Here is a 21,784-nt window from a genome sequence, read left to right on the forward strand (position 1 = left end):
GACATATCAGGCTCTTCAGTCGGGGGGATAGGGACGTGTCCAGTGTTGGGGTACGGGAGTCCATGACATATCAGGCTCCTCTTAGTCTGTGGCAGGCACTGACATATTCCGCTGCTACGGCCACTGCACTTTCCTCTTCCCCCAGTATTATCGGCAGTTTCTCTTCCTCCTCCTTGGAGGTGAAGTCTGGGAGGAGATCAGACAGCCTCTTGAGGTCAGTGACCCTCACTGCGGAGTATTTGGGGCACCTCAGCAGGAAATGGGCCTCATCCTCCACGGCCTCCTGGGGGCACTGCTGGCAGAGTCTGTTCTCTCGAGGCTTGTAGTTCTGTCGGTGCTGCCCGGATTCGATGAGTAGGCTGTGGGCGCTCAGTCTGTACCGGCTCAGGATCTGTCGATCTTTGGGGTTTTCTAGTTTCTCTAGATATGGGGCCTCTGTAGATTCCGGTATATTGTCAGTTTCTGGGATTTGTTTATGTCGTTCCTCCAGATGCTGAGATATTCCTCTTTGACTTTGTGTACCATTTTCTGGATTTCATCTTTTGTCAGGCCATGGAGGTTGATGGCTTGGTCAGACTGGCTTTGGGTACTTTTTCTTGGGAGGCTTCCTGAGGCTTCCTGGTGTAGGAGGGCTTTGTGATGGTAGGAGCTGGGACTGCTACTTTGTAGATGAGCCTTGAATGACAGCGCCTTCTTCTTTATTGCGATGTGTAGTGGGAATCTGCCCAGCTCTGCTCGGCAGGCGCTATTTGATGTGCTCCGATGGACTTGGAGAAGATGCTTGCAGAACTCTAGGTGGAATATTTCTGTCGGCCCAGCGTCCCACTTTGACCAGTTTGGGTATGAGACTGGGCCCCAGACCTCACTGCCTTATAGAAGGATTTGGGCTATGATGGAGTCAAAAATTTTTAGCCATACGGTTACTGGTGCCTTGAGGTGGTACAGACGCCTTCTGATGGCATAGAAGGCTTTGGATGCCTTGTCTTTTAGTGACTCTATGGCTTGCTAGAAGCTCCCTGACTGGCTGAGTTCTAGGCCCAGGTAGGTGTACCTGTTGGTTTCAGTAAGTGGACGGTTGTCTATCATAAAGGTAGGATGGCCGGTGGGTTTCTGCTTTCTTTTCTGGAACACCATGATATTAGTTTTTTTCTCGTTGATTGGCAGTGCCCATGTGCTGCTGAAGGTCTCTAGGATTTTCAGATGATCTTGGAGGCCTTTCTCAGTTGGTGATAACAGCACGAGGTCATCTGCATACAGCAGAAATTTCACCTGGGTGTCATGGAGGGCGAGTCCTGGTGCTGAGGAGGACTCTAGGGCCACCGCCAGCTCATTGATGTAGATGTTAAAGAGCGTTGGACTGAGGCTGCAGCCCTGTCTCACTCCTCGACTTTGTTGGAAATAGGCCGTCCTCTTCGTTGACCTTCACACTGCAACTGTTCTCAGTGTAGCAGCTTCGGATGACATCATATGTTTTGCCTCCTATTCCTCTCCCCAGCAATTTTAGGAATAGTCCTGGGTGCCACACTGAGTCGAAGGCCTTCTTGAAGTCCACAAAACAAGCGTATATCTTCCCGTTCTTTGTATTGTGGACGTGGCTCTTGATGAGGCTGTGCAGAGTGTAGATGTGGTCAGTGGTGCGGTGGTTTGGCATGAACCCTTTGGCTCTTGCTGAGGACGTTGTGCTCGGTGAGGAAGGTGAGGATCCTCTTGTTCAGGATGCAGTTGAAGAGTTTACCCAGGTTGCTGCTGACACATATCCCTCGGTAGTTTGCTGGGTCGTACTTGTCCCCATTTTTGTGTATAGGGGTTATGAGGCCTTGGTTCCAGTTTTTTGGGAAGCAGCCGGCCTGCAGTACGATATTAAATAGTTTTGTTATCGCAGCCTGGATGTCTGGAGGGCTGTATTTCAGCATTTCGGGGAGGATCCCATCTGGACCACTGGCTTTTTTACCTTTTATCTGTGTGATCCTTTCTGTTATTTCTGTCAGTGTGATTGGTGTATCCAGAGGATTTTGGAAATCTTTGAACTTTTCCTCCATATCTTTCAGTTTTTTCACAAGCTCTTTTTGTGCCAGGTTCAGGTCTTTACTTGGGATGTCATTGTAGAGGTCCTTGAAGTACTGGAGCCAGATGTTGCCGCTCTGGATGTGGAGGCTGTTGCTTTTCTGGTGGGATCCAAGGTGATTCCATAGTTCCCAAAATTTGTTTTCTTCAAGGGCATCTTGGAGTTGGAGGAGTTTGGTAGAGATGTCGTTTTGCTTTTTCTTTCTGAGGGTGGATTTGTAATTTCGTTGTACGGTGTGGTAGGCTTCTCTCAGAGTGGGGTTGTTGGGGTCTCTGTGTTTTTTATTTGAGGCCATTCTTAGGGCCTTCCGTATGGTCTTGCATTCTTTGTCAAACCAGTTGTTGGGATTTTGTTTACTCGGTCTCTTGTTGATGCTTCTTTTCAGGTCAGACATTTCTGCCATGGCATATAGAATGTCGTTAAGGTCTCTTACCGCTAGGTGTACTCCTTCTGGGTTGAGTTCATACACGTTATTATGGAAACATTGGAGCTTCTCCTTGATCTCGTCTGTCTCTGTTATGGAGGCACTGTTGTCTCTATCTCTGTTATGGAGGCACTGTTGTCTCTGTCTCTGTTATGGAGGCACTGTTGTCTCTGTCTCTGTTATGGAGGTAATATTAAGTATCAGCTCTTTGACTAACGGACTTATAATATTTGCTTTCTGTTGCTTTTTTTCCCTCTTTTGCCTTTCCTTCATATCCAGAACCTCTGTTCTGAGAAGGTCCCGTATTCATCTGCTGCCTTGTGCTTTGATTAGAAATGTCAGATATCCAAACAAGAAACTGTCAGTGAATCCGATGTCACATGTGTCCGCACCATAAAACACGGTCTTTTCCCTCTGTTGTGCACACAGAGACATTAGGTGAATAGAAGTGTCACTAAGGGAGTCATTAACAGATAAATCACAAGAAAAAATAAATATGAAAACATCTTACTCCACGACTAACAAGATGACAGACAGATGAAAAATGCTGCAATCTGTATATTACTAATCAATGTAATGTGTGTATCAAATCCCTGATACACAATAATATTATCTCTATGTGCATTCCATATCCATAAGTGTTCTACAATTGCCAAAAATTGTGAAAAAAGGGAAAATAAAGCAAAAAAACAGCAAAATTAATAAAAATACAGAACCCCATGTACAAGAATATAACTACTATAATACTGCCCCCTTTGTACAAGAATATAACTACTATAATACTGCCCCTATGTACAAGAATATAACTACTATAATACTGCCCCTATGTACAAGAATATAACTACTATAATACTGCTCCTATGTCCAAGAATATAACTACTATAATACTGCCCCTATGTGCAAGAATATAACTACTATAATACTGCCCCTATGTTCAAGAATATAACTACTATAATACTGCCCCTATGTGCAAGAATATAACTACTATAATACTGCCCCTATGTCCAAGAATATAACTACTATAATACTGCCCCTATGTGCAAGAATATAACTACTATAATACTGCCCCTATGTTCAAGAATATGACTACTATAATACTGCCCCTATGTACAAGAATATAACTACTATAATACTGCTCCTATGTACAAGAATATAACTACTATAATATTGCTCCTATGTACAAGAATATAACTACTATAATACTGCCCCCTATGTGCAAGAATATAACTACTATAATACTGCTCCTATGTACAAGAATATAACTAACATAATACTGCTCCTATGTAGAAGAATATAACTACTATAATACTGCTCCTATGTACAATAATATAACTACTATAATATTGCTCCTATGTACAAGAATATAACTACTATAATACTGCCCCCTATGTACAAGAATATAACTACTATAATACTGCCCCCTATGTACAAGAATATAACTAACATAATACTGCTCCTATGTAGAAGAATATAACTACTATAATACTGCCCCCTATGTACAAGAATATAACTACTAAAATACTGCTCCCTATGTACAAGAATATAACTACTATAATACTGCCCCCTATGTACAAGAATATAACTACTATAATACGGCTCCTATGTCCAAGAATATAACTACTATAATACTGCTCCTATGTACAAGAATATAACTACTATAATACTGCCCCCTATGTACAAGAATATAACTACTAAAATACTGCTCCCTATGTACAAGAATATAACTACTATAATACTGCCCCCATGTACAAGAATATAACTACTATAATACTGCCCCCTATGTACAAGAATATAACTACTAAAATACTGCTCCCTATGTACAAGAATATAACTACTATAATACTGCCCCCTATGTACAAGAATATAACTACTATAATACGGCTCCTATGTCCAAGAATATAACTACTATAATACTACCCCTATGTACAAGAATATAACTACTATAATACTGCCCCTATGTACAAGAATATAACTACTATAATACTGCTCCTATGTACAAGAATATAACTACTATAATACTGCTCCTATGTACAAGAATATAACTACTATAATACTGCTCCTATGTACAAGAATATAACTACTATAATACTGCCCCTATGTACAAGAATATAACTACTATAATACTGCCCCCTATGTACAAGAATATAACTACTATAATACTGCTCCTATGTACAAGAATATAACTACTATAATTGTTATGTTTAGGCAATTCAGTACCACAGTGGACATAGAGGTCAGAGCACATACAGTGATCTGACAATAACCCAAAAACATAGAACGAGCTCTGAGACATGGGAACTCTGTTGACCGCAATCCCTGATCCTCTCCAACAACACTAGAGGCAGCCGTGGATTGCGCCTAACGCTCCCTATGCAACTCGGCACAGCCTGAGAAACTAGCTAGCCTGAAGATAGAAAATAAGCCTACCTTGCCTCAGAGAAATACCCCAAAGGAAAAGGCAGCCCCCCACATATAATGACTGTGAGTTAAGATGAAAAGACAAACGTAGAGATGAAATAGATTTAGCAAAGTGAGGCCCGACTTTCTGAACAGAGCGAGGATAGGAAAGGTAACTTTGCGGTCAACACAAAACCCTAAAAACCACGCAAAGGGGGCAAAAAGACCCTCCGTACCGAACTAACAGCACGGAGGTACACCCTCTGCGTCCCAGAGCTTCCAGCAAACGAATAGATAAGCTGGACAGAAGAAAAGCAAACAAAATAGCAAAGGAAAACTTAGCTATGCAGAGCAGCAGGCCACAGGAACGATCCAGGAGGAAAACAAGTCCAATACTGGAACATTGACAGGAAGCCAGGATCAAAGCACTAGGTGGAGTTAAGTAGAGCAGCACCTAACGACCTCACCACATCACCTGAGGGAGGAAACTCAGAAGCCGCAGTACCACTTCCCTCCACCAACGGAAGCTCACAGAGAGAATCAGCCGAAGTACCACTTGTGACCACAGGAGGGAGCTCTGCCACAGAATTCACAACAGTACCCCCCCCTTGAGGAGGGGTCACCGAACCCTCCCCAGAGCCCCCAGGCCGACCAGGATGAGCCACATGAAAGGCACGAACAAGATCGGGAGCATGGACATCAGTGGCAAAGACCCAGGAATTATCTTCCTGAGCATGACCCTTCCACTTAACCAGATACTGGAGTTTCCGTCTTGAAACACGAGAATCCAAAATCTTCTCCACAATATACTCCAACTCCCCCTCCACCAAAACCGGGGCAGGAGGGTCAACAGATGGAACCATAGGTGCCACGTATCTCCGCAACAATGACCTATGGAATACGTTATGTATGGAAAAAGAATCTGGAAGGGTCAGACGAAATGACACAGGATTAAGAACCTCAGAAATCCTATACGGACCAATGAAACGAGGTTTAAACTTAGGAGAGGAAACCTTCATAGGAATATGACGAGAAGATAACCAAACCAGATCCCCAACACGAAGTCGGGGACCCACACAGCGTCTGCGATTAGCAAAATGTTGAGCCTTCTCCTGGGACAAGGTCAAATTGTCCACTACCTGAGTCCAAATCTGCTGCAACCTGTCCACCACAGTATCCACACCAGGACAGTCCGAAGACTCAACCTGTCCTGACGAGAAACGAGGATGGAACCCAGAGTTGCAGAAAAATGGCGAAACCAAGGTAGCTGAGCTGGCCCAATTATTAAGGGCGAACTCAGCCAAAGGCAAAAAGGACACCCAAATCATCCTGATCAGCAGAAACAAAACATCTCAGATATGTTTCCAAGGTCTGATTGGTTCGTTCGGTCTGGCCATTAGTCTGAGGATGGAAAGCCGAGGAAAAAGACAAGTCAATGCTCATCCTACCACAAAAAGCTCGCCAAAACCTCGAAACAAACTGGGAACCTCTGTCAGAAACGATATTCTCTGGAATGCCATGTAAACGAACCACATGCTGGAAGAACAATGGCACCAAATCAGAGGAGGAAGGCAATTTAGACAAGGGTACCAAATGGACCATCTTAGAAAAGCGATCACAGACCACCCAAATGACTGACATCTTTTGAGAAACGGGAAGATCTGAAATAAAATCCATAGAGATATGTGTCCAAGGCCTCTTCGGGACTGGCAAGGGCAAAAGCAACCCACTGGCACGAGAACAGCAGGGCTTAGCCCGAGCACAAATCCCAAAGGACTGCACAAAAGTATGCACATCCCGCGACAGAGATGGCCACCAAAAGGATCTAGCCACTAACTCTCTGGTACCAAAGATTCCAGGATGACCAGCCAAGACCGAACAATGAACCTCAGAGATAACTTTATTCGTCCACCTATCAGGGACAAACAGTTTCTCCGCTGGACAACGATCAGGTTTATTAGCCTGAAATTTTTGCAGCACTCGCCGCAAATCAGGGGAGATGGCAGACACAATTACTCCTTCCTTGAGGATACCCGCCGGCTCAGACAAACCCGGAGAGTCGGGCACAAAACTCCTAGACAGAGCATCCGCCTTCACATTTTTAGAGCCCGGAAGGTACGAAATCACAAAGTCAAAACGGGCAAAAAACAGCGACCAACGAGCCTGTCTAGGATTCAACCGCTTGGCAGACTCGAGATAAGTCAAGTTCTTATGATCAGTCAATACCACCACGCGATGCTTAGCTCCTTCAAGCCAATGACGCCACTCCTCGAATGCCCACTTCATGGCCAGCAACTCTCGGTTGCCCACATCATAATTTCGCTCAGCAGGCGAAAACTTCCTGGAAAAGAAGGCGCATGGTTTCATCACTGAGCAATCAGAACCTCTCTGTGACAAAACAGCCCCTGCTCCAATCTCAGAAGCATCAACCTCGACCTGGAACGGGAGCGAAACATCTGGTTGACACAACACAGGGGCAGAAGAAAAACGACGCTTCAACTCTTGAAAAGCTTCCACAGCAGCAGAAGACCAATTGACCACATCAGCACCCTTCTTGGTCAAATCGGTCAATGGTTTAGCAATACTAGAAAAATTGCAGATGAAGCGACGATAAAAATTAGCAAAGCCCAGGAACTTTTGCAGACTTTTCAGAGATGTCGGCTGAGTCCAATCATGGATGGCTTGGACCTTAACAGGATCCATCTCGATAGTAGAAGGGGAAAAGATGAACCCCAAAAATGAAACCTTCTGCACACCAAAGAGACACTTTGATCCCTTCACAAACAAAGAATTAGCACGCAGGACCTGAAAAACTGTTCTGACCTGCTTCACATGAGACTCTCAATCATCCGAGAAGATCAAAATGTCATCCAAGTACACAATCAGGAATTTATCCAGGTACTCTCGGAAGATGTCATGCATAAAGGACTGAAACACTGATGGAGCATTGGCAAGTCCGAACGGCATCACTAGATACTCAAAATGACCCTCGGGCGTATTAAATGCAGTTTTCCATTCGTCGCCTCGCTTAATTCGCACAAGATTATACGCACCACGAAGATCTATCTTGGTGAACCAACTAGCCCCCTTAATCCGAGCAAACAAGTCAGATAACGGCAAGGGGTACTGAAATTTAACCGTGATCTTATTTAGAAGGCAGTAATCTATACAAGGTCTCAGCGAACCATCCTTCTTGGCTACAAAAAAGAACCCTGCTCCTAATGGCGACGATGACGGGCGAATATGCCCCTTCTCCAGGGACTCCTTCACATAACTCCGCATAGCGGCGTGCTCAGGCACAGATAAATTAAACAATCGGCCTTTTGGGAACTTACTACCAGGAATCAAATTGATAGCACAATCACAATCCCTATGCGGAGGTAGGGTATCGGACTTGGGCTCATCAAATACATCCCGGTAATCAGACAAGAACTCTGGAACCTCAGAAGGGGTGGATGACGAAATTGACAGAAATGGAACATCACCATGTACCCCCTGACAACCCCAGCTGGACACAGACATGGATTTCCAATCTAATACTGGATTATGGACTTGTAGCCATGGCAACCCCAACACGACCACATCATTCAGATTATGCAACACCAGAAAGCGAATAACCTCCTGATGTGCAGGAGCCATGCACATGGTCAGCTGGGTCCAGTATTGAGGCTTATTCTTGGCCAAAGGAGTAGCATCAATTCCTCTCAATGGAATAGGATACTGCAAGGGCTCCAAGAAAAACCCACAACGCTTAGCATACTCCAAGTCCATCAAATTCAGGGCAGCGCCTGAATCCACAAATGCCATGACAGAATACGATGACAAAGAGCAGATCAAGGTAACGGACAGAAGAAATTTTGACTGTACTGTACCAATGGTGGCAGACCTAGCGAACCGCTTAGTGCGCTTAGGACAATCAGAAATAGCATGAGTGAAATCACCACAGTAGAAACACAGCCCATTCAGACGTCTGTGTTCTTGCCGTTCAACTCTGGTCAAAGTCCTATCGCACTGCATAGGCTCAGGTTTAAGCTCAGGTAATACCGCCAAATGGTGCACAGATTTACGCTCACGCAAGCGTCGACCGATCTCAATGGCCAAAGACATAGACTCATTCAGACCAGCAGGCATAGGAAACCCCACCATGACATCCTTAAGGGCTTCAGAGAGACCCTTTCTGAACATAGCTGCCAGCGCAGATTCATTCCATAGAGTGAGCACGGACCACTTTCTAAATTTCTGACAATATAACTCTATCTCATCCTGACCCTGACAAAGAGCCAGCAAATTCTTTTCTGCCTGATCCACTGAATTAGGTTCATCGTACAGCAATCCAAGCGCCAGGAAAAACGCATTGATATTACTCAATGCAGGATCTCCTGGCGCAAGAGAAAATGCCCAGTCCTGAGGGTCGCCACGCAAAAAAGAAATAATGATCAAAACCTGTTGAACTGGATCACCAGAGGAGCGAGGTTTCAAGGCCAGAAATAGTTTACAATTATTTTTGAAACTCAGAAACTTAGTTCTATCTCCAAAAAACAAATCAGGAATAGGAATTCTTGGTTCTAACATAGATTTCTGATCAATAGTGTCTTGAATCTTTTGTACTCTTGCCGAGAGCTGATCCACACATGAAGACAGACTTCTAATGTCCATTGCTACACCTGTGTACTGAACCACCCAAATGTCTAGGGGAAAAAAAAGGCAAAACACAGTGCAAAGAAAAAAAAATGGTCACAGAACTTCTTTTTTCCCTCTATTGAGAATCATTAGTACTTTGGCTTCCTGTACTGTTATGTTTAGGCAATTCAGTACCACAGTGGACATAGAGGTCAGAGCACATACAGTGATCTGACAATAACCCAAAAACATAGAACGAGCTCTGAGACGTGGGAACTCTGTTGACCGCAATCGCTGATCCTCTCCAACAACACTAGAGGCAGCCGTGGATTGCGCCTAACGCTCCCTATGCAACTCGGCACAGCCTGAGAAACTAGCTAGCCTGAAGATAGAAAATAAGCCTACCTTGCCTCAGAGAAATACCCCAAAGGAAAAGGCAGCCCCCCACATATAATGACTGTGAGTTAAGATGAAAAGACAAACGTAGAGATGAAATAGATTTAGCAAAGTGAGGCCCGACTTTCTGAACAGAGCGAGGATAGGAAACGTAACTTTGCGGTCAACACAAAACCCTAAAAACCACGCAAAGGGGGCAAAAAGACCCTCCGTACCGAACTAACGGCACGGAGGTACACCCTCTGCGTCCCAGAGCTTCCAGCAAACGAATAGATAAGCTGGACAGAAGAAAAGCAAACAAAATAGCAAAGGAAAACTTAGCTATGCAGAGCAGCAGGCCACAGGAACGATCCAGGAGGAAAACAAGTCCAATACTGGAACATTGACAGAAAGCCAGGATCAAAGCACTAGGTGGAGTTAAGTAGAGCAGCACCTAACGACCTCACCACATCACCTGAGGGAGGAAACTCAGAAGCCGCAGTACCACTTCCCTCCACCAACGGAAGCTCACAGAGAGAATCAGCTGAAGTACCACTTGTGACCACAGGAGGGAGCTCTGCCACAGAATTCACAACATATAATACTGCTCCTATGTCCAAGAATATAACTACTATAATACTGCTCCTATGTACAAGAATATAACTACTATAATACTGCTCCTATGTCCAAGAATATAACTACTATAATACTGCTCCTATGTACAAGATTATAACTACTATAATACTGCTCCTATGTACAAGAATATAACTACTATAATACTGCTCCTATGTACAAGAATATAACTACTATAATACTGCTCCTATGTACAGGAATATAACTACTATAATACTGCCCCTATGTACAAGAATATAACTACTATAATACTGCTCCTATGTACAATAATATAACTACTATAATGCTGCCCATATGTACAAGAATATAACTACTATAATACTGCCCTCTATGTACAAGAATATAACTACTATAATACTACCCCTATGTACAAGAATATAACTACTATAATACTGCCCTCTATGTACAAGAATATACCGTAACTACTATAATACTGCCCCTATGTACAAGAATATAACTACTATAACACTGCTCCTATGTACAAGAATATAACTACTATAATACTGCTCCTATGTACAAGAATATAACTACTATAATACTGCTCCTATGTACAAGAATATAACTACTATAAGACTGCCCCCTATGTACAAGAATATAACTACTATAATACTGCTCCTATGCACAAGAATATAACTACTATAATACTGCCCCCTATGTACAAGAATATAACTACTATAATACTGCTCCTATGTACAAGAATATAACTACTATAATACTGCTCCTATGTACAAGAATATAACTACTATAATACTCCTCCTATGTACAGGAATATAAATACTATAATACTGCTCCTATGTACAAAAATATAACTACTATAATACTGCTCCTATGTACAAAAATATAACTACTATAATAATGCTCCTATGTACAAGAATATAACTACTATAATACTGCCCCTATGTACAAGAATATAACTACTATAATACTGCCCCCTATTTACAAGAATATAACTACTATAATACTGCCCTTATGTACAAGAATATAACTACTATAATACTGCTCCTATGTACAAGACTGGGGAGTTCCACCACTCCTCTTGGGCTATCTGCACAAAAGCTGTTCTACCCTGTATGCACACATGGATTTTTCCTCTCTGAACCCTGTTCACACAGGTTATATACAGATGATCAGGTTTTTAAATACATCAGATAGGGATTGCATACATTAGTTAGGACTGCTCTGATAAGGGTATACCGTGAAGATTGGTAGAGCAGCTTAGTATACATTTTTTGCAAAAAACGTATCAACCAAATACCCTGTTTTTTACATCTTTTACTAGCACTTGCGGATTACTGCAACATTTTTTCAAACTGAGTGTTTTTGGTTTTACTATTCTCTTTTGTGTCTTCAAGAATATAACTACTATAATACTGCTCCTATGTACAAGAATATAACTACTATAATACTGCCCCCTATGTACAAGAATATAACTACTATAATACTGCCCCTATGTACAAGAATATAACTACTATAATACTGCTCCTATGTACAAGAATATAACTACTATAATACTGCCCCCTATGTACAAGAATATAACTACTATAATACTGCTCCTATGTACAAGAATATAACTACTATAATACTGCTCCTATGTACAAGAATATAACTACTATAATACTGCCCCCTATGTACAAGAATATAACTACTATAATACTGCTCCTATGTACAAAAATATAACTACTATAATAATGCTCCTATGTACAAAAATATAACTACTATAATAATGCTCCTATGTACAAGAATATAACTACTATAATACTGCCCCTATGTACAAGAATATAACTACTATAATACTGCCCCCTATTTACAAGAATATAACTACTATAATACTGCCCCTATGTACAAGAATATAACTACTATAATACTGCTCCTATGTACAAGAATATAACTACTATAATACTGCCCCCTATGTACAAGAATATAACTACTATAATACTGCTCCTATGTACAAGAATATAACTACTATAATACTGCTCTTATATACAAGAATATAACTACTATAATACTGCCCCTATGTACAGGAATATAACTACTATAATACTGCTCCTATATACAAGAATATAACTACTATAATACTGCCCCTATGTACAGGAATATAACTACTATAATACTGCTCTTATATACAAGAATATAACTACTATAATACTGCCCCTATGTACAGGAATATAACTACTATAATACTGCTCTTATGTACAAGAATATAACTACTATAATACTGCCCCTATGTACAGGAATATAACTACTATAATACTGCTCTTATGTACAAGAATATAACTACTATAATACTGCTCTTATATACAAGAATATAACTACTATAATACTGCCCCTATGTACAGGAATATAACTACTATAATACTGCTCTTATGTACAAGAATATAACTACTATAATACTGCCCCTATGTACAGGAATATAACTACTATAATACTGCTCTTATGTACAAGAATATAACTACTATAATACTGCTCTTATGTACAAGAATATAACTACTATAATACTGCCTCTATGTACAAGAATATAACTACTATAATACTGCCGCTATGTACAAGAATATAACTACTATAATGCTGCTCATATGTACAAGAATATAACTACTATAATACTGCTCCTATGTACACGAATATAACTACTATAATACTGCTCCTATGTACAGGAATATAACTATTATAATACTGCCCCTATGTACAAGAATATAACTACTATAATACTGCTCCTATGTACAAAAATATAACTACTATAATAATGCTCCTATGTACAAGAATATAACTACTATAATACTGCCCCTATGTACAAGAATATAACTACTATAATACTGCCCCCTATTTACAAGAATATAACTACTATAATACTGCCCCTATGTACAAGAATATAACTACTATAATACTGCTCCTATGTACAAGAATATAACTACTATAATACTGCCCCCTATGTACAAGAATATAACTACTATAATACTGCTCCTATGTACAAGAATATAACTACTATAATACTGCTCTTATATACAAGAATATAACTACTATAATACTGCCCCTATGTACAGGAATATAACTACTATAATACTGCTCCTATATACAAGAATATAACTACTATAATACTGCCCCTATGTACAGGAATATAACTACTATAATACTGCTCTTATATACAAGAATATAACTACTATAATACTGCCCCTATGTACAGGAATATAACTACTATAATACTGCTCTTATGTACAAGAATATAACTACTATAATACTGCCCCTATGTACAGGAATATAACTACTATAATACTGCTCTTATGTACAAGAATATAACTACTATAATACTGCTCTTATATACAAGAATATAACTACTATAATACTGCCCCTATGTACAGGAATATAACTACTATAATACTGCTCTTATGTACAAGAATATAACTACTATAATACTGCCTCTATGTACAAGAATATAACTACTATAATACTGCCGCTATGTACAAGAATATAACTACTATAATACTGCCCCTATGTACAAGAATATAACTACTATAATACTGCCGCTATGTACAAGAATATAACTACTATAATGCTGCTCATATGTACAAGAATATAACTACTATAATACTGCTCCTATATACAAGAATATATCTACTATAATACTGCCGCTATGTACAAGAATATAACTACTATAATACTGCCCCTATGTACAAGAATATAACTACTATAATGCTGCTCATATGTACAAGAATATAACTACTATAATACTGCTCCTATGTACAAGAATATAACTACTATAATGCTGCTCCTATGTACAAGAATAATCATGAGGAAACGGAGTTACTGTCCATAAATAATCAAATTTTTATTAGTTATCAACCACAAAATTCTAATATTGATACAACAAGTTTCAACAATACCTATAAACCTAAAACAAAAAGAGGGATGGTGGTAGCAAAAAGATGGAAAGACACTGCGTGGATATACCCAATGCCAAAAAATCCTTTCCTAAAGTGCTTAGTGCAAATCAAAACTGGGCTAGGATCAAGGCACTATAAAGTATCCAAAATACGTAATGATAATTGTTATTTCCAAATACACTGAGCCGTGCGCATAGGCTCACAGGACTACTAATAAGAGTATATTCATACCTACATGCAAAAGTGCCCAGATAAACCTTACCCAGATGCTGGCAGTTAGGATGCTCCACGCATCTGGGTAAGGTTTATCTGGGCACTTTTGCATGTAGGTATGAATATACTCTTATTAGTAGTCCTGTGAGCCTATGCGCACGGCTCAGTGTATTTGGAAATAACAATTATCATTACGTATTTTGGATACTTTATAGTGCCTTGATCCTAGCCCAGTTTTGATTTGCACTAAGCACTTTAGGAAAGGATTTTTTGGCATTGGGTATATCCACGCAGTGTCTTTCCATCTTTTTGCTACCACCATCCTTCTTTTTGTTTTAGGTTTATAGGTATTGTTGAAACTTGTTGTATCAATATTAGAATTTTGTGGTTGATAACTAATAAAAATTTGATTATTTATGGACAGCAACTCCGTTTCCTCATGATTATTTCTGTATTGTGGAGTGTCCAGCCTATAATTGTGGCTCTCTTTGTGAGGCTCCCCCACTAGGGTTGTGAGCATGTTAGAGAAATTTGTGAAATATTTCAATTTGGACTTTTTCTGTTATCCTATGTACAAGAATATAACTACTATAATACTGCTCCTATGTACAAGAATATAACTACTATAATACTGCCCCTATGTACAAGAATATAACTACTATAATACTGCCCCTATGTACAAGAATATAACTACTATAATACTGCTCCTATGTACAAGAATATAACTACTATAATACTGCCCCTATGTACAAGAATATAACTACTATAATACTGCCCCTATGTACAGGAACATACGTACTATAATACTGCCCCTATCATACATTCTTATGTTTTTTGTGACAATTTTGCAGCTCCATCTCTTGTGTTTAGTCTCCTTGTCTCCTGTGTCCATGTTCTACGTGTGTACTTGTGTGGTGAGGTCTCCTGTTCTTTGTCAGTGGTGGTCAGGCATGTCCAGTAATAACCTGACCTGTTGATCTTGTCATGTCCATCAGCTGCCTTCAGAAATGCTTCTGTAACAGTAAGACCGCTAACCGGTACTCATTCAAGATGTCTGAGCTATCCGTCGTCACGCTGTAAGTGTGCTCTCCCCTGTACCATTGCGGTGTTTGTTCTGCGTGTTGTACGTGCCGTGCGTGTCCAGCTTTATCAGTCTGCATGTTGTATCCCTTCAAGAAAAGATGCCACATGTAGGGAATTAAAATGTCTTATTTATTAAATAACTTAAAATTTCCATAATGTCAAAGTATGTATACACAAATTGCCTGCAAGTAGTAAGCACGATAATTGGGTGTCTGGAGTGGGGTAATAATGGTAGCCATATACTCAACATAGAAACTGATAGCTAAAAGTTGGCTAAATATTGATAGACTGTGCGGATAATCATTAAATATAAATAATCAAGCAAGAGATATTCATATAGATCAAAGTGCAAGTGCATAAATACTCATATACTAAATAGTGCAAGATGCAAATATGTTAGGTAATTCTGAACTCCTGAGGAAGCAAATGTGCAAAACTCAGGATCTTGGAGAATGATTTGGGTAACAATTTACTGTCCACTATTAGATATAAATGGATTTGATATGATAGAATTACCCAAGATATTTGCAGCTTGCACTATTTAGTATGAGTATTTATGCACTTGCACTTTTATCGATAAGAATATCTCGTTTCATTATGTATATTTAATGATTAAACCTACTTCTATCAATTTTTATGTTGAATATATGATTACCATTTATGCACCGCTATGTCTTCACACCCGCTTATCGTGCATCCTACTTCCCTGGAATTTGTGTATAGATACTTTGACATGATATTATTTTAAGCTGTTAAATAATGTATTTTAATTCTCCATCTATGGGTGGGCTCTGTCTTGTAGGGCGTGTGATTTCGTTTTCTGCTCACACTCTATTATTTATCGTGTAACTCGGTGTTGTGATTTCAGAATGTTACAAACTGTGTAAATATTGTTGTGTTTTCCTTGTATTGTATCAGCCCCAATCACTGACATTGTTGCAGTATCACTCTGGCTTTACTCCATGTACGGCTGTGATTAATGCCGGACCCGGGGGTCTTGTCTCTACACTTTATATTCCTGTGTCTCCGGTAACGAGGTGTGGGGCGGTAGCCATGGACACTCGTCTTCTCTGGTCACCCTCCGGCACGCTATGTGTGAGAGCGGTCCTGGCTGAGTGTTGGTGTTAGTGCCATGTGGGCCTTACGCCCATGCCGGCCACATTTCGCCCATGGTGTTGGCTGGACCACGATTTACAGATTAGTAAAGGAGAAACCTGTTCCAACATGGGGTCTTTACCGAACTCGATAAGGATTATGTACAAGGGATAGCGGTACACAGTCGTACGCACGTTTCCTTCTCAGTAAGAAGCCTGTTCATTCCCACTGTGTCCTTCCTCTATAAGCTTCTCCAGGGCTCGGCAGCTGAGCCCACATTCTACGCCACAGTCCTCGTCAGCGGTTCCATGTCCTATCACTATGGACTCCCCGGATCTACCACTCCGGACCCCACCAGTCCCACACTCTCAGTCCTTTTTAAGTCCCTCACAATAGAAATCTCTTGGGTTTTTCATGACTCGGCATCTTACCCAACAACGTCTTACAGAAGGTCTCTCAGCCTCGTCAGAACCTCTCTTTAGGGTCTCGCTATTCCTCGCTCTAGTCTCTTCTGACTTCACCTCTTGGCAGCGCTACACATTTATTACTCTCCAAACTCCATCTAACTCTATGCAGGAAGCACAGTCCTGTCCCTATCACTGTGTCCTCCCCTGTGGGCTACTCCCAGCACTTAACTACTTCTAATCCTGCTGTCTGTTGCTGGGCAGAACTATTAGTCTGCTTATTGTTCAACAGCCACCTTAAAGGGCTTTATACACTACTGTATAGATTATATTCTATGAGCTTAAAAAGAGGAGTTACTGTGTACATACATTACATTACTGATCCTGAGTTACATCCTGTATTATACCCCAGAGCTGCACTCACTATTCTGCTGGTGCAGTGTGTACATACATTACATTACTGATCCTGAGTTACATCCTGTATTATACCCCAGAGCTGCACTCACTATTCTGCTGGTGCAGTCGCTGTGTACATACATTACATTACTGATCCTGAGTTACATCCTGTATTATACCCCAGAGCTGCACTCACTATTCTGCTGGTGCAGTCACTGTGTACATACATTACATTACTGATCCTGAGTTACCTCCTGTGTTATACTCCAGAGCTGCACTCACTATTCTGCTGGTGCAGTCACTGTGTACATACATTACATTACTGATCCTGAGTTACATCCTGTATTATACTCCAGAGCTGCCCTCACTATTCTGCTGGTGCAGTCACTATGTACATACATTACATTACTGATCCTGAGTTACATCCTGTATTATACCCCAGAGCTGCACTCACTATTCTGCTGGTGCAGTCACTGTGTACATACATTACATTACTGATCCTGAGTTACCTCCTGTGTTATACTCCAGAGCTGCACTCACTATTCTGCTGGTGCAGTCACTGTGTACATACATTACATTACTGATCCTGAGTTACATCCTGTATTATACTCCAGAGCTGCCCTCACTATTCTGCTGGTGCAGTCACTATGTACATACATTACATTACTGATCCTGAGTTACATCCTGTATTATACCCCAGAGCTGCACTCACTATTCTGCTGGTGCAGTCACTGTGCACATACATTACTGATCCTGAGTTACCTCCTGTATTATACTCCAGAGCTGCACTCACTATTCTGCTGGAGCAGTCACTGTGTACATACATTACATTACTGATCCTGAGTTACATCCTACATTATACTCCAGAGCTGCACTCACTATTCTGCTGGTGCAATCACTGTGTACATACATTACATTACTGATCCTGAGTTACCTCCTGTATTATACTCCAGAGCTGCACTCACTATTCTGTTGGTGCAGTCACTGTGTACATACATTACATTACTGATCCTGAGATACATCCTGCATTATACCCCAGAGCTGCACTCACTATTCTGCTGGTGCAATCACTGTGTACATACATTACATTACTGTTCCTGAGTTACATCCTGTATTATACTCCAGAGCTGCACTCACTATTCTGCTGGTGCAGTCACTATGTACATACATTACATTACTGATCCTGAGTTACATCCTGTATTATACCCCAGAGCTGCACTCACTATTCTGCTGGTGCAGTCACTATGTACATACATTACATTACTGTTCCTGAGTTACATCCTGTATTATACTCCAGAGCTGCACTCACTATTCTGCTGGTGCAGTCACTATGTACATACATTACATTACTGATCCTGAGTTACATCCTGTATTATACCCCAGAGCTGCACTCACTATTCTGCTGGTGCAATCACTGTGTACATACATTACATTACTGATCCTGAGTTACCTCCTGTATTATACCCCAGAGCTGCACTCACTATTCTGCTGGTGTAGTCACTGTGTACATACATTACATTACTGTTCCTGAGTTACATCCTGTATTATACTCCAGAGCTGCACTCACTATTCTGCTGGTGCAGTCACTGTGTACATACATTACATTACTGATCCTGAGTTACATCCTGTATTATACCCCAGAGCTGCACTCACTATTCTGCTGGTGCAGTCACTGTGTACATACATTACATTACTGATCCTGAGTTACATCCTGTATTATACCCCAGAGCTGCACTCACTATTCTGCTGGTGCAGTCGCTGTGTACATACATTACATTACTGATCCTGAGTTACATCCTGTATTATACCCCAGAGCTGCACTCACTATTCTGCTGGTGCAGTCACTGTGTACATACATTACATTACTGATCCTGAGTTACCTCCTGTGTTATACTCCAGAGCTGCACTCACTATTCTGCTGGTGCAGTCACTGTGTACATACATTACATTACTGATCCTGAGTTACATCCTGTATTATACTCCAGAGCTGCCCTCACTATTCTGCTGGTGCAGTCACTATGTACATACATTACATTACTGATCCTGAGTTACATCCTGTATTATACCCCAGAGCTGCACTCACTATTCTGCTGGTGCAGTCACTGTGTACATACATTACATTACTGATCCTGAGTTACCTCCTGTGTTATACTCCAGAGCTGCACTCACTATTCTGCTGGTGCAGTCACTGTGTACATACATTACATTACTGATCCTGAGTTACATCCTGTATTATACTCCAGAGCTGCCCTCACTATTCTGCTGGTGCAGTCACTATGTACATACATTACATTACTGATCCTGAGTTACATCCTGTATTATACCCCAGAGCTGCACTCACTATTCTGCTGGTGCAGTCACTGTGCACATACATTACTGATCCTGAGTTACCTCCTGTATTATACTCCAGAGCTGCACTCACTATTCTGCTGGAGCAGTCACTGTGTACATACATTACATTACTGATCCTGAGTTACATCCTACATTATACTCCAGAGCTGCACTCACTATTCTGCTGGTGCAATCACTGTGTACATACATTACATTACTGATCCTGAGTTACCTCCTGTATTATACTCCAGAGCTGCACTCACTATTCTGCTGGTGCAGTCACTGTGTACATACATTACATTACTGATCCTGAGATACATCCTGCATTATACCCCAGAGCTGCACTCACTATTCTGCTGGTGCAATCACTGTGTACATACATTACATTACTGTTCCTGAGTTACATCCTGTATTATACTCCAGAGCTGCACTCACTATTCTGCTGGTGCAGTCACTATGTACATACATTACATTACTGATCCTGAGTTACATCCTGTATTATACCCCAGAGCTGCACTCACTATTCTGCTGGTGCAGTCACTATGTACATACATTACATTACTGTTCCTGAGTTACATCCTGTATTATACTCCAGAGCTGCACTCACTATTCTGCTGGTGCAGTCACTATGTACATACATTACATTACTGATCCTGAGTTACATCCTGTATTATACCCCAGAGCTGCACTCACTATTCTGCTGGTGCAATCACTGTGTACATACATTACATTACTGATCCTGAGTTACCTCCTGTATTATACCCCAGAGCTGCACTCACTATTCTGCTGGTGTAGTCACTGTGTACATACATTACATTACTGTTCCTGAGTTACATCCTGTATTATACTCCAGAGCTGCACTCACTATTCTGCTGGTGCAGTCACTGTATACATACATTACATTACTGATCCTGAGTTACATCCTGTATTATACCCCAGAGCTGCACTCACTATTCTGCTGGAGCAATCACTGTGTACATACATTACATTACTGATCCTGAGTTACATCCTGTATTATACCCCAGAGCTGCACTCACTATTCTGCTGGTGCAATCACTGTGTACATACATTACATTACTGTTCCTGAGTTACATCCTGTATTATACTCCAGAGCTGCACTCACTATTCTGCTGGTGCAGTCACTATGTACATACATTACATTACTGATCCTGAGTTACATCCTGTATTATACCCCAGAGCTGCACTCACTATTCTGCTGGTGCAGTCACTATGTACATACATTACATTACTGTTCCTGAGTTACATCCTGTATTATACTCCAGAGCTGCACTCACTATTCTGCTGGTGCAGTCACTATGTACATACATTACATTACTGATCCTGAGTTACATCCTGTATTATACCCCAGAGCTGCACTCACTATTCTGCTGGTGCAATCACTGTGTACATACATTACATTACTGATCCTGAGTTACCTCCTGTATTATACCCCAGAGCTGCACTCACTATTCTGCTGGTGTAGTCACTGTGTACATACATTACATTACTGTTCCTGAGTTACATCCTGTATTATACTCCAGAGCTGCACTCACTATTCTGCTGGTGCAGTCACTGTGTACATACATTACATTACTGATCCTGAGTTACATCCTGTATTATACCCCAGAGCTGCACTCACTATTCTGCTGGAGCAATCACTGTGTACATACATTACATTACTGATCCTGAGTTACATCCTGTATTATACCCCAGAGCTGCACTCACTATTCTGCTGGTGCAATCACTGTGTACATACATTACATTACTGTTCCTGAGTTACATCCTGTATTATACTCCAGAGCTGCACTCACTATTCTGCTGGTGCAGTCACTATGTACATACATTACATTACTGATCCTGAGTTACATCCTGT

At 40.9% G+C, this 21,784-nt stretch overlaps 1 protein-coding gene across 2 annotated transcripts in view; it reads left to right on the top strand.

The window, feature by feature from the left end:
* The window catches only part of ADCYAP1R1 (ADCYAP receptor type I), a 292,904-nt gene that overhangs the window by 263,421 nt on the left and 7,699 nt on the right, over positions 1-21,784 (top strand). The gene's annotated exons all lie outside the window — the stretch shown is intronic.

Source organism: Ranitomeya imitator, chromosome 6 (genome assembly GCF_032444005.1).
Source record: "Ranitomeya imitator isolate aRanImi1 chromosome 6, aRanImi1.pri, whole genome shotgun sequence".
NCBI classification, from domain to species: Eukaryota; Metazoa; Chordata; class Amphibia; order Anura; family Dendrobatidae; genus Ranitomeya; species Ranitomeya imitator.